The sequence below is a fragment of the Mus pahari genome, chromosome 4, assembly GCF_900095145.1.
Source record: "Mus pahari chromosome 4, PAHARI_EIJ_v1.1, whole genome shotgun sequence".
Classification (NCBI taxonomy): domain Eukaryota; kingdom Metazoa; phylum Chordata; class Mammalia; order Rodentia; family Muridae; genus Mus; species Mus pahari.
Genome location: NC_034593.1, coordinates 109,683,826 through 109,688,614, shown reverse-complemented (window position 1 = coordinate 109,688,614; position 4,789 = coordinate 109,683,826). Strand labels below are relative to the sequence as shown.

At 47.9% G+C, this 4,789-nt stretch overlaps 1 protein-coding gene and 1 pseudogene across 3 annotated transcripts in view; both read left to right on the top strand.

Annotated features, from left to right (window-relative positions):
• The window catches only part of LOC110321087 (transmembrane protein 56), a 57,524-nt gene that overhangs the window by 8,959 nt on the left and 43,776 nt on the right, over positions 1–4,789 (top strand). Inside the window, exon 1 of one of the 3 annotated variants that reach the window (XM_029537907.1) lies at positions 1,133–1,353. The exons of the other annotated variants lie outside the window; for them this stretch is intronic. The gene's annotated coding sequence lies outside the window, so the exon portion shown is untranslated. Of the gene's footprint in view, positions 1–1,132; positions 1,354–4,789 lie in introns of those variants that run through there. 3 annotated transcript variants of the gene reach the window in all.
• Positions 3,187–3,783, top strand: LOC110320877 (annotated as a pseudogene).

Genomic DNA, 4,789 nt, shown 5'->3' with positions numbered 1-4,789 from the left:
TCTTTCTTTCTTTCTTTCTTTCTTTCTTTCTTTCTTTCTTTCTTTCTTTCTTTCTTTCTTTCTTTCTTTCTTTCTTTCTCAGAGGCAGGGTTTCTCTGCATAGACCAGGCTGGCCTTCAAACTCAGAAATCCCAGCACTTGGGAGGCAGAGGCAGGCAGATTTCTGAGATCGAGGCCAGCCAACTCTACAAAGTGAGTTCTAGCACAGTCAGGGCTATATAGAAAAACCCTGTCTTGGAAAAAAACAAAAAACAAAAAACAAAACAAAGACAAACTCAGAAATTAGCCTGCCTCTGCCTCCCAAGTGCTGGTGCTGGGAATTAAAGGTGTGCCTGGCCTTTTCTCCTTTTCTTTTCTTTTCTTTTCTTTTCTTTTCTTTTCTTTTCTTTTCTTTTCTTTATCTCTCTCCTTTCTTCTCTCTCTCTCTCTCTCTCTCTCTCTCTTCTTTCTTTCTTTCTTTCTTTCTTTCTTTCTTTCTTTCTTTCTTTCTTTCTTTCTTTCTTTCTTCCCTTTGACAAGATCTCACTGTGTATTCTTATCTGGCTTGGAACAAATTATGTAGACTAGGCTAACTCCTGCATCCATCCCCCAGTGCTGGGATGAAGGCATGAGCCGAGACACCATGCCCAGGCAAGCGCTAGCTTACTTTGTTTGGGAGGGGCTCTCTGATGACCTCTATTGGCTCTGGGCCCCTTGTGTAGGCAGGGATGAGCTGGCATTCCAGACCCTCCAGCCTCCCCCTTCCAGTCTTGCACGGCATGATCTTACAGGCATGTCCCACCACACGGGGATCACCATTCGTAATTGAACTTCTTAAAACGATGCTATGTCTTGGGATGTAGGGCATTGTCTAGGTACGGCTTTAGAGGGGAACTGTAATGGCTATTGCTGGTTGTCAACTTGACTATATCTGGAATGAAATATAATCCAGAATTGGAGGGCTCACCTGTGATCCAGAGCTTGAGGCTGGAAGTTTCTGACCTGGATCTTTGCATGGAGATCTTGAGGCATAGTGGCCATGAAAAGCTTAGGCCCAGGCAAGGTAGTACACACCTTTAATCCCAGGAGACTGAGGCATGGAGATCTTTGCGTTCAAGGTCAGCCTGGGATAAAACCAGACCCAGATCCAGGCACGATGGTACACACCTGTAATCTGGGCCACACCTTCTGCTGGAGACCTACATAAGGACCTTGGAAGAAGGAACACTCACCCGGTCTTCTTCACCGGCTTACACTTACTTGCCAGCACATCTGTTGGAGCCCACTTCTTCAGGATTCCAGCTTACACGGAAGACCCGCTGAAACATCCAGCCTCGTGGGACCAAGCAATTCCTTGATTCTTGGACTAAGACTGTAAGTCATCACAACAAATTCCCTTAATATATAGAGACATTCCATAAGTTCTGTGACTCTAGAGAACCCTGACTAATACAGGAACAGACTCAGGAAGTGGGTGGCATTAGCTTCAGGGTCACTGGGCTAGAAGATCCTGGATGCCTGTTAGTGTCTGCTGCCAACTGCAGTTTCCAGCCTCAGTTTCCTCCTTGTGGGCTCATGGCCAGCACAATCATGCAAGAGCAGGAGGAGCAGGAATTGAGAGTTGCCTGAGAGCTGCCTCTGTTCTTTAACTCTCATGCCCTCCCTTGTGCTGCATTCTGTATATGAGCAGGTAGCAAGGCCAGTAGTGTGTCACATTGCAAAGTGATTGGTGACCATTAAAATTTGCAACTATACATGGCTACATGTATTGTGTACTGTAATGGCGGCCACTAGGGCATTATTTCACTTAAACCATACAAACATAAGGCAATACAGGCATTCATTTAAAAAAAGTATTTATTAAATGTATATGAGTACACTGTAGCTGTACCAATGGTTGTGAGCCTTCATGTGGTTGTTGGGTATCGAATTAGGACCTCTGCTTGCTCTGGTCGGCCCCCCTTGCGCCTGCCAACTCTGCTCACTCAGGCCCAAAGATTTATTTATTATTATAAATAAATAAGTACACTATAGCTTTGTTCAGATGGACCAGAAGAGGGTGTCGGATCTCATTACGAGTGATTGTGAGCCACCATGTGGTTGCTGGGATTTGAACTCAGAACCATCAGAAGAGCAATCTCTCACCAGCTGAGCCATCTCACCATCGCCAATAAAGGCATTCTTATTCATGCCTACTGTATAGAATTTGTAGGTTACAGAGGATAACTACTTCCTCCTCTTCTTCTTTCTCTTCCCCCTCTTCCTCCTCTTCCCCTTCTCCCTCCTCTTTTTTTTTTCTTCAGACAGGGTTTCTCTATGTAGCTCTGGCTGCATAAAAACTCACAGATATCCACCTGCCTCTGCCTCCCTGGAATTCAAGAGTATTGGGCTTTAAGGTGAAAGCTGTGTACCCATGCCTGATGTGCCCAGGATGTATTATTCTTAACCAGTCTAGTTCTCTCTTGCTAAATGGAATAAGTCTCCCAAACCCATTGCACTGGCCCTTCAGCTTCTCTCACCCCAGTTAATGCTCCTGAGGGAGCAGGAAGGAGAACAGGACTTGCCGGTGGCAGCGGACTGCTTGCTGGTTGCGGGTGAGAAGAATCTCCCTGCTCTGTACGTTCTGACTTCCTGGGAAGCTTGGCAGGTCTCCAGTTCTGTCTCTCCCCTCTCTTCCCTTAAAAATAGAGAAGAAATTATTCGGGGAAAAATTGTGTGTTGTCCAGTTTTTCCTTGATTTCATGGTGTTGGCAGAAGGCCAGAAGATGTACTAAGCCAAACAGCTCCTGCTGGGAAAGGAAGGGCCCTGATTTGAAAATAAGCACATCAGAAGCTGGGAGGGAAACGTCGGGCAGGCCGGCCTCCAGCCTTCCCAGCTGATGCTTTGCCACCTGGTCCCTCAGCCGCAGGGCCCTTATGGCGGGCGCAGACTCCCAAGGCTCAGGTCTAGTATCGCGTTGGAAATTAATTTTATTAAAAACTAGCTTTCAAATGGTACCAGCTTTTAAACCTGTACTTTTGATTAGTGCCAGAAACTGTAGTTAGTATTGCGATTTCCCCATTACTGGGCCCCATTCCCAACCCGAGGAGATGTTCTGGTTTATCCAAAATTCAGCAGCTGGGACCCCGGGAGGATCCACTATGGAGCAGCAGGCCAAGAAGTTACCTTACCGCTGAATCCCCAGGGCTGCCCGCCCAACTCCCATCATGGAAAGCTCCAGCGCCCCTGAAGCCACCAGGACAACTGCCTTGCCTCAACACAGAGACCAGAGGCGGGACTTGGCACAAGCAGCGGAGGGTCAAAGAAGGATACATGCAAGAAGAGGTCCCAGTCTATGAAAACAAGTATGTGGAGTTTTTCAAGAGTAAACCAGAACTTCCCCCAGGGCTGAGCCCTGAGGCCACCACATGGGTCACCCCATCCAGACCCGAAGGTGGTGAAGCCAAACGCAACCTGAAGCGGAAGGAGAAGAGGAGGCAACAGCAGGAGAAAGAAGCAGAGGCCTTGAGCAGGACTCTTGATAAGGTGTCTCTTGGAGACATAGCCCAGGTGCCTAGCGCTCTCCATGGCCACCAGGCCACACCTCTAGCTGCCTCTGATCCATCTGACTCTGCTGCCACAGCAGAGAAAGCCAAGAAAAGATCAGGAACCTAAGGAAGAAGCTGCAGCAGATGGAGGAGCTGCAGCAACGCATCCAGGCTGGGGAGGCCAGCCAGCCCAGCAGAGAACAGCTGGAGAAGCAGCTGGAGGACTTGGAGTTGGGCCTGGGAGGCTTCAGGAGCGGGGAGTGGACTGCAGAATAAACCATGGGTGCTCTGGGGTCCAGGGAGTGTGGACCACAGTAGTCAGGAGAGGAGCCCCCGTCCCAGCTCACTTCCACCCACCTCCTGTGGCCCGACTCTGTCCTCCAGAGCCTAGGCTCTCTCCTGTATTCCTCCCCCTTCTCAGCTCCTGTTTTTGAACTTTCCCAGTGTTCACCATCTGAGTGCCAACCTGAGGTACCTCTGCTAATGTGCTGATCTGAGTGTCTTGTTGAAAAGAAAACCAGTGTGTGTGTGTGTGTGTGTGTGTGGTGGGGGAAGAGCGGGGAGGGGAGGGACTGTTAGAGGACTGAGGCTGAGGACTAACCTCTTCCATATTTATTTATTTATTTATTTAAAAAAGAAAGTATGAATAAATTCAAGTAGAAAAAAAAACCGGCAGCTGTAGTCGGAACTCAGATGTTTAAAAGAACAAAAGCTTCCTTATAAAAAGAAAAAAGTTATAAGCAGGCTGAGATGAGAGAAAACAACTTCTATCCCATAAATCCCATGTGGACTCTGAGCTTCTGGGCCCTAGAAACCCAACTGGATTTCCTAGGGGTGGTAGAACTCAGTGGGCTGGAGCAGTGTGGGAGGGGGAGCTGGTAAGGAGGCCCTTACTGGTGGGGGCCACAGTTCTCCTTAGGCATTCCTGCAAAGACTGGGCATAAATGCCAGCTGCAAAGAATGAAGCAGGAAGGACACACCAAATATGCCAGAAGATAAGGGTGATGTGCAATACATGAACATCAGATTTCATTTATCATTAAGATAAAAGCTCATGCATTGGAAGGCCAGGAGGATGGAAAGTTCAAGGCCACCCGGGCAGCTTAGAGCCTGTCTCAAAACAAAGTACAAAGAGGGCTGGGGATCTCCTAAGGAATGCTTGCCCAGCGTGTGAGGCCTCCTAGGTTCAATCTTGAGGACTGAAAGCAATCAGGAAAGACCCCAACAATGACAACACCCCAAACTAAAGCATATAAAGTGTTTTTTTTGTTTTTTTTTTTTT